We start from the raw sequence: 9971 nt of genomic DNA, 5'->3' as shown, positions 1-9971 counted from the left end.
GAACAGGACCCGCCATTTATGGTGGGCTTCCCTGGTGGCTCAGATGGTAAAGAATTCGCCCACAATGCAGAAGACCTGGGTTTGGAAGATCCCCTGGAGAAGGGAATGGCTACCCACGCCAATATTTTGGCCTAGACAATTCCATGCCTAAGGAGCCTGGTAGGCTACAGTCCATGGGATCACAGAGTGTCAGACACGACTGAGCGACTTTCACTTTGCCATATATGGTAACAATCAGTATTAAATGAGAATTTATCTAATGCCTTAGCACAGTACTTACCATATATTAAGTATTCAAAAAATTTAAGTTATTTAACACAACATTGTATAGCAACTACAACAAAAAAATTTTTTAAATATAAACTGATATAGAAAACCAAATATAAGATTTTTATATAAGAAAACAAAATGCAGAATTCTCTGTTTATATACAGGTGGCCCTCGAGCAACATGGATTTGATCTGTGAAATACTTTTTTAAAGTTATTTTATTACTATAATTAGCAATATTATGTTTACTTTTTGCATCACTGGATCCAGGCCATGTCTGTCTCACTCTAGTTTATAAATGTCAGGGCAGTTTCAGATTCTGTTTCCACTCTCCTTGGTTCATTATCACCCATACCTCAAAGTATAACACTAGGGTACTTCCCTTTCTCTCTCTCTCTCTCTCTCTCACACACACACACACACACACAGACTATCCTACAAAAAAGCCTTGCTTTTGTCCAAGGGCAGTCATTCCACCCTACCCTGATACTTCTGCCTATCTTTAAAGTAGTGTAAACATCATCAATGGTTAGCACTCTCTGGATTCAAAAGCCAAGGCCAATTCTGGTTCAATCCTGAGTCTCATGCCCACACCCTGTTGGAGCTAGAAAAGATACCTGGGCCCCTCTGACTTTTTATATGAGAAGTAGAGCTCATTCTCCATCAAGATTCCCTCCACATAAGGAGAATGTATTCTCAGCATCCAAAAACCAGTGGCCACAGTGCCTACACCCAGCCAATTCCAGGGGTCCAGAAAATACCCACCAAATCACAAAATTACATGGTTCTAGCAGATCAAACATCTTGAATTACATTTCTAAACCTTTTTTTTTTTTTTTAATTTGGGGAGGCAACACATCTGTTCAGTCCTTTGTAATTTCATGGATTCCAAGTGAAAAATTGGTCCTGTGGTTCTGATTCACTGCTGTATGAGTCACATTAGTGCCATTTGTAAAGGTCTGTGTGAAGTCCCAAATTACATCTTTCAAGATGAGAAGTATAACTTGTATCAAAAGGCAACTGATTTAAACCCTAAACACACCTGTGTTTAAAGATGCAACTGTGCTACCTGGGCTTCTCTGAACCTCCCACCATGAGTCATTCAAGATGACTAAGTGCTCCAATACTTGAAAGTTTAATTATTTGATCAAAAAATTTTAGAATTTTAGTAATATGAGATAAGAATCTTCTTAATAAATATATTCCAACTTCCTAAACAAGATGTAGTTGTCACCAAATTGCAAGTCTGTGCCCAACACACAGTGAGGCCAAACAATACCAAAACATCAGAGTATGGAACAAAGAAAGATTTGTTGCAGGGCCATGCAAGGAGACAGGTGGCTCATGACGAAAACCCCTGAACTTCCCAAAAGCTGCCAGCAAAGACCTTTTGTAGGAAAGGTGAGGTAGGGTTGTGCCATGGTTAGTTGTTGCAAACTTCTTGGTGTCAGGTCATGGTCAGGTCACAATCTTCCTGTAAATCTCTACCAAATGAATGCTGTTCTCCGCTCTGACAAGAAAGGGCAAGGTCCCAAGGCACAACTTTTCCCCTCTAAGTCCAGGTCCTGACTAAGAAGAGGCAGATCTCAATTGACAGCTCCCTCAGGGCCAGATCCCCAGACCCTGCCCAGCTGTCATTGCTGAGGCAGCCAGGCACCCAGGACCTAACTGGCCCTGAGACTCCTCAGGCTGCCCAAACGGTGGTGCAGGGTGGGTAGCAGGTCCCACAGACTGACCCAGGCAGATGGTCCAATATGTTGCAGAGACAGGGATGGGGAAGAGGTTCACCGCTGCCTCACCACCCGGACCTGGCCAGTGCGTGGCCCTGAGGAGGCCTCCTGAGCCCTGCAGGGCACAGCCCCAGCCTGTTCCCTGGGCCCCTCCAGCTCACCTGCTGGCCCAAGGCCCGGTGAGCTGGAGGCCCCAGGGAGAAGGCCAGGATCTGCCTCATAACTCATTCTCCACCGGACGACCACCACTCCCCCAACCATTGGCTGCATCCCGCACTAATGTCACTCAGTGACGGCTGGGAGCTTGTGGGAGGGGCCCACTGCACTGCCAGCCAATGGCTGAGTGGGACCTGTTGCTTAATACTAGAGGGCGGAGTAATGGCACACAGCAATAGCTACGTGCTCTGTTACATCACGAACATAATTTTACCTTCTTTAGAGTCACTCATAAAAACATCAATAAATGGTCCAGTCTAAAGTAGATTTAAGATTCTAAGGGTTCTTTAACTTTACACTAAGTGGATCTAGATAGATAGTTTTGAATTATTTGGATTCTTATAGTAGTTTTTCTGGCTCCTCTATTGTTGACACTCATTTCCTGTTATTATCATTTTACCTATCTATAGTAGTTTCTTCCACATTTAACTATCTGTTGCTTTTTATACCTGACAGCTAAGACAACTTATGAGAATTACTTTATAAAGTTCACATAAATGGATTCAGAATGGGGCCCTGAGAGATTTCACATATGAGTAATCTACACTTGCTCTGACACACTTTTTGGAAAATAGGTACAGTATAAATAAATCAATGGAACATCTTGCGACATCGACTTTGGAACCTCAGATGTTTTATTGGCTTGCTTTGTTCTTCTTACTTTGTGATTCTTGGCCAAGTCCTATATTGGTGAAGGTGACCTGTGGTAGATTTCCACCATGGAGACTAGGCTTCAGGTATGCTTCCTTCTGTCTAGTCTTGGGCATCAGCTTGGTTAGAAATATAACCAGTCACTTGGATAAGCAAATAATTGAAATATCTCCCAGAAAAGCTTGTCAGTTGTTATGATCAGAGACAGAAAGACCAGACACAGTCAAAAGGTTATTTCACAATGATTTCCTCATTCCTTACAAAGAATTATAAAAGCACATGGTCTTGCCCCAGCCTTAGGTTTCAACTGGAAGAAGAACCTTTGTCCTCCTAGGTTTGTCTTCAAGTGAGCCAATTCCCCACTGGGAACATGTAACTGTCACACACCACACTCTCATCCTGCAGAAATGGCTCCCAAGGGGGCTTCTTTCATGGCACCTCTCCCTGCTGCATACCACCCAGCCTCGGAATTTCTCTGTGCCCAGAGAAACCCCTACCCAACCCTTCAGTATCATCCTAGGGAGCATTTTCAATGGGTGAGTGAGTTTCCAATCATTTCATTCCTTAAACAGCAGAAATCTCAACTGTTCCCAGGAGTCTGTGCAATGGCTCAGAGAAGGGCCCTACTGCTTCCATTCTCCCCCCAGATATTCAGTCACAAGATAGCCGTTCATCCCTCAGCACCCTCTCTAGTCTATGGGGGATTCCCCAGGGTGGCTGGGATTCCTGTCCCTGTAACCCGCATCTCAAGTTCCCACTCTCTGCTCCCTAGAGAGATTGGCTCATGAGCTTTTTTCCAGGCTTTTCTCTCCGGGCAGCTTCTGGCTCACTTGACCTATTTTCCAAAAGCTCAAGACAGAGGGCATAGAAAGGCATTGAAACACTCTGGGTGCTGTGCTGTTTCCCAGTTACAAAACCTGCCTGCAAAGCAAATTACCACCTTTTAGCAGCCCCACACCTCACAGACTTAATGGTTGATTCAAATGAATGATCAGCTTGTGTTTCTTTCCTTTCTCTGGAGTAAGAGGAAAAAAATTATTTTCTTTCAGTAGATTCTGTATTTATAAATATCATTAGAGGTTAAACATTTTCTTAATGACAGGAAAAGTCAAGATTTCCTCTATTCACCCAACCAGGACAGAGCTACTTCTCCTTTCATTGTTAAAGAGTTTTCTCCCCTCTCCAACTCCAGCTCAGTGCCCTGGATCTCTAGGTATATGGTAGTTACTCAGGAACTATTCATTAAGAGAATGAATGGATGGATTAATGGACAGATGGAAAAGTGTCTTTGCATCATCATCCACCTGGGTGCCTCCCCAGCTGGAACCTTCACACTGCTTCCTGGCAGCTCTTCTTCAGGGACCCACTAATCAAACGGGCCTCTCTTAAGCCTATTTGGAGATCACACAATAGAATTTAATAATGAAGACTATTATTTACCTCTTTGTTTTGCAGAGAGCTGAATGAAAACCTGACCTCCCTGGGCCCTGGTAGAATTTCTCCATGAATGGTTAGACGGTTTTGCGTTTCCAGCACGTTGGCATCCACTTGGTCCTGGAATGGCTGTGCATAGCTGGGGGCCAAACAGGAGTTCAAATGACTCCTCCAGGGCTCTTCTTTGTTATGAGGCTGTTGGATTTGTGGTCTTTTTAGAAGCCTTGGCAGCTGCTAGCCGGCTCTAGAAGCCATCTTTCCTCAGATGGTCCAGGATGCCACTCCCAACTGTGAACTCCACAAAGACAGGATCCTGGGCTACTGACCCCAGAGTGTGGGAGGACAGGAGCTCAGTTTTACAAAACCAGGCCAAACTTCACTATTATGGCTCAGTGATTGTAACTTCCCTGATCTCCCAGCCCCTCCAGTCCATTTTTCCTTTTCCTAGTTCTGGAGGCAGTTTTCCCCTCGCCACAGATTCCCTAATTAACAATTCTTTCCTTTTTTTCTCTGCTGCAGTTCTATCCACAGCTTCCTACTCACAGCATTAAAAGCCACAGATCTGATCCCGCTTCTGATACGGTGTGCCTGAGAGGGCTTTGAGCCAAGAGAAGATGGGTTTATGGTCACAAGAGGCAGGAGGAGCATCCCTGGGATGAAAAGGGGTCACGCCTGTAACTCACAGAGAAGTCCCCTCACAATAGCTGCTGTTGGAATATTAATTACATAGTCTTAAAGTGACTCCCCACACATTGCTTATTAGTGGCAAGGGGAAAAAGACCGAGAAAGCAGCCAGGATAAAGAAACTGTACAACACCTTGACCAGGTCCAACTTAATATCATCTGTGTGGGGAAGATCACATCTTCATGCGGCTCCAAATACCTGGAGAGGACTCACATCGCTGGGCAGTAACTGGGCTGAGGTCGCAAAACCTCAGTCTAACCAGCATGAAACACATACAAGCATGCATACAATGAGAAACATGCCCTCGAAACAAAATGGTGTGGGGTGCTCACTTTGGCAGCAAATACACTAAAATTGAAACAATATGAAAAAAGATCAACACTGCCCCTGCACAAAGATGACACACAGATACCTGAAGAAAAAAAAAATGTGCATGTGATGGGAAAGTGGGGATTGACATCATGAAAGCCAAATTAAAGGAGGTAAAAGGCAGGACAACAAAATCCAAGACCTGACTTTGCACTGGATCCTGTACTGGAAGGGGGGATTCTTGGAAAGACACTGATAAGTCACCTAACAAAATTGATATACGGGAGGGAAATTAGATAAATGTACTTTGCCAAGTATTATTGTTATGTTGTAGAACACTGTCATTCTTAGGAAATTCACACTCAGGGGTAAAGGGCCATGAAGCTGGTAACTTATTTTCAAACTGCTAAGAAAAAAATATATTATTATAATAGATATAGAGATGCATATTATCTGCATGTTATATATAATTTTTTTCTTAACCATTATACATGTATATATGTGTGTGTGCACATACATATGAGCTTCCCTTGTGGCTCAGCTGGTAAAGAATCCACCTACAATGCAGGAGCCCTGGGTTCGATCCCTGGGTTGGGAAGATCCCTTGGAGAAAAGAAAGACTACCCACTCCAGTATTCTCGCCTGGAGAATTCCATAGACTGTATAGTCCATGGAGTCACAGAGTTGGACACGACTGAGTGACTTTCACTTTCTTTCATATACATATATATATGGAATGGGGAGAAACACGCAAATAATAAAGCAAGTGGAATACAATGATGACAATACAGGTGCTCTTGTATTATTTTTCTATTTTTGCATCCTTTTTTGTAAGTTTGAAATTATTCCCAAATAAAAAGCTCAAAAATACAGCTGCTGTACTTCTGATTCTTAATATTCTTAGGGTCTGAACCCTCTGAATGAGAAAAAATAGGACATGAGGTAACTCTGTGTGAAGCCATTTAGGCTTATAGATAGAGGCTCCTGAGCTGGGAAGCATTTGAATTTACCTATAATTCTGAAGCAAGTGTTTGATGATGGCTACCACTTTGAAGGACAGGGGGCCACCATGAGGAAAAGCATCAAAACCAACACAGGAAGACACAACCTCATCCCAGTCCAGTTCAGAAAATAAACAATGTCCTGCAGTCATGATCAGCGAAAACACAGATTAATTTTAAATTCCGTTTGGGGAGCCAAAAAGTAGAGATGAGCATAGCACAGAGACTGAGTGTGGCTTGGGCACCTAGGGGACTACCAGCTGTGATTCCCGAGGCACGTTCCTCTGCCCCGTGCCCCCCACCCCCACCGCTCAGGCTCAGTTTTCTTCTCTGTAGAGCAAGAGTCCTCAAAGGCTTGTTACATGGTACAAGTGAGGCGGCTGCTGCTGCTGCTGTTGCTAAGTCGCTTCAGTCGTGTCCGACTGTGCGACCCCATAGACAGCAGCCCACCAGGCTCCCCGTCTCTGGCAGTACAGGCCAAATGCTAGGCATGTGGAAGCTCAAGTGCAGTCAGAGAGCAGCAACCACGAGGTAGTAGTGTTATAAGGACGGTTTTCTCCCCTGACTCTGTAACGCTGCCAGCTGCAGTTATTAATACAAAGGCTCCACTGAGTCAGAGCACAGGGCCGGGGTGGGCGGTTGGGGGCAGGGTGTTGCTGTGGTCCTAGAGACATGGGTTCTGCAGGGTGGGAAGGGTCCCTCAGCGGGAGAAAGCTCATCAAGAGAGCTCCTAAACCCATGGCATTTGCTCCGAGGGGCTTCCAGGACTAAAGCCACAGTCTGCTCAGGGCTTTGTCCATTGTTTGATGAGGACGTGACCCACACGTGCTTTATTTGATCAAAGTGCTGTGCAGGGTAGACGATTTTACCATCAAAACCTAATCTCTACTCAGAGAAATAACCAATTCCTCCATTTAGGTCAAACTTTTTGGCCTCCAAAAATTCTTCAAAAAGTAAAACATGCCTTTAAGGAATTGACTTCCCTCTAAGAAATCTGGAAGGTATGAAGAAAGCAGAGTCGGGGTGGGAGAGAGGGCAACACCTCTGTCCTTGCATCCTGGTCATCACCCAGCCTGGTTCTGTCACCCACCTTTCTGGAGGTGCCTGATAGCCTCTCTGTTACCATTTCAGAGACATTCACCTGAGCCACATGTGGATTCTGATTTGGGCCCTAAATTCTTGGTGCCTGGCCATCATTTGCCTGTTGGGAGCTGGTTGTTTAACTTGATAAAGCAAAGTCCACTCACACAGCACCTCCAACTCTTTCATGTCCCAGCTATCTACTGACTTTGTACTGGGTGCCAGGTCCTGGATTCAACACTACAGTGTGGATGTGAATGAGCCACCATCCCTGCCCAGCAGAGCTTGGCATCCAGCCAGTCAGGTGAACATGATGACCGAGGCAGGGGAGCACCATGGTTCCAACACCACTTTTTCTCAACCCCACTCCAATGCAGAATCCGTGAGTAGTAGATTGAAGACACAGCATCCAGGCCCAAAACTCCAGACCTACCAAATCAGTCTCCAGGGTAAGGCCTTGAAATCAGCACTTTAATAATGGAATATTAGACATTCCAATTCTGAGGGGTTGATGAAAGGCACAGGGCCATTGGGGATCTATCTGTGCGGGGTTCCAAAAAGGAGCCCACAGGACTGAAGGAGGATCAATAAACTAGCACAGTCTCTGAAAGTTCTTTAAGAAACAGGCAGCCTGGAGATCTGGGAACATAAGAGAGGGCGAGGGGGATTCACCCCACCCCAGCACTGTGACTGCTAGGAGACCCCTGGGTAGAAGTGACAGAGGCCATCACACACAGGAATGGAGGGGCAGGAGCAGAAGTCTGGGCAATTTGGGGCCAATGGCACCGCCCTCCAGCATCAGGAGAGGAAGAAGCAGCCTAGGTCAGTGCTTTGTGTGAGGCATGACAGTACTGCGAGCAGGAGCCCTCTGAACACATCTGAAGGAAACTGCAAGGAGTGGGAGTCAGGTGAGCTGTCTGCACCGAAGCTGCCAATGTCTCTGAGAGTTGTCTACTCACAGAGAGGAGCCTTTCTGGCATTTCTGAAGTGTTAGGCACCAAGGCTGCTGCAGACTTCCTGACCTAGAGTTTGATTGTAGCCTCTTCCCCCAAGGACTCTGTTACAGGGTCACATGCTGTGTGCTTCTATATATGGGTCTCAGAAGCACCACTAGTGAGACAAGTCCAAATGCCTAGGTGAGTACATATTTAGACTCAAGCCAAGCCATCTACACCAGCTTCAACATTGGCCTTATAGTGTACACTTGATTAATGGATTCTATCCCTAAGATATCACATGGTTACAACTACATCATCCTGGCTCTTCACAGTCAACCTCCAACAATCCCAATTCAATGCTGCTTTTCTTTTTTTTCTAACCTCTGGACTGGCTTATGAAAACTGCTGCTGCTGCTAAGTTGCGTCAGTTGTGTCCAACTCTGTGCAACCCCATAGACGGCAGCCCACCAGCCTCCTCTGTCCCTGGGATTCTCCAGGCAAGAACACTGGAGTGGGTTGCATTTCCTTCTCCAATGCATGAAAGAGAAGTGAAAGTGAAGTCGCTCAGTCGTGTCCGACTCTTCACGGCACCATGAACTGCAGCCTACCAGGCTCCTCCATCCATGGAATTTCCCAAGCAAGAGTACTGGAGTGGGGTGCCATTGCCTTCTCCGCTTATGGAAACTACATTCATTTAATCCATGGGATCCCAGCTCTGCCACCAACTCACGGTGTGACTTTGGGAAAGTTACCTACCTGCTTTGAGTTCCGGCTGCTTCTTCTATTAAACTTGGATAACAACATGTGTATCAGTGTTGCTTAATCACTTTCATTCCCTTTCCACTTCTCCAGAGTTGTGTGTCATCAGTAATAGACCCATGATTTGCCATTTGAAAAGACACATTTATAATCAGTCATTTTGTTCATATTTTCATATATTGATCTCAGTTTGAACATTTAGTTAATAGAAAAGACACAGCAGGAAATCCTCCAGAGATAAATGGGTGGTAGGTTTTAAAGTGACTCTAGGCCTTCTGGAATGGATGGCAGACAATTAGCCTGCCTCTTGCCTGAGAAATCAAAATAATTACTGGTGAGGCTTGCTTAATGGGGTCTTTTGTGAACTCCCTCCCTAAATGAGAAATCTTTAACTTTTCACAAAAACTCAATCTCATTTGTGCTGCTGATTCCTAATATTTCTAAATAAATACTTGGCCTCTGGGCTTTTGTAATCAAATAACCCAAATCAAACCAAGCTGCTCTGCCAGGGGAATAATTAATTTTGTGTGAATCTACTGGAAGAAATGTCTACTATCAGTTTGGAATCACCACAGGCACTCTGAGGCAAGTTTTGCGGACCTGGGCTAAGAAGTGAGTTTATTCCATTTGGGCTGAAATGGCTTGTTGAGATGTTCAAACAGTGAACACTGACATGTTTCAGAACCCACAGTGTGCAAGAAGCTGGCTGTCCCCCTGACCCCAAGTCGATCATCACACACAGACAGGTTCGGGGCTCTGTGTCTAAGGCAGAGGAGACAAAGTCTATGAAAGCCAGTTACCTGCCCTGCATCAACCTAGAAAGTGAGAGTGAAGTCCCTCATTTGTGTCCTACTCTGTGACCCCATGGACTATAGCCCACCAGGCTCCTCCATCCATGG

At 45.1% G+C, this 9971-nt stretch overlaps 1 non-coding gene across 1 annotated transcript; it reads left to right on the top strand.

Moving 5' to 3' along the window:
• The first annotated feature begins 5309 nt into the window (after window positions 1-5309).
• Window positions 5310-5417, top strand: LOC138984969 (U6 spliceosomal RNA). The gene has a single exon (XR_011462204.1). It is a non-coding gene; the product is annotated as a U6 spliceosomal RNA (small nuclear RNA).
• The last annotated feature ends 4554 nt before the right edge of the window (window positions 5418-9971 follow it).

This window comes from Bos mutus, chromosome 2, assembly GCF_027580195.1.
Source record: "Bos mutus isolate GX-2022 chromosome 2, NWIPB_WYAK_1.1, whole genome shotgun sequence".
In the NCBI taxonomy this organism is placed as follows: domain Eukaryota; kingdom Metazoa; phylum Chordata; class Mammalia; order Artiodactyla; family Bovidae; genus Bos; species Bos mutus.
Note: the sequence above shows the minus strand (reverse complement) of the source record. Positions and strands in the feature narration are given on the sequence as shown.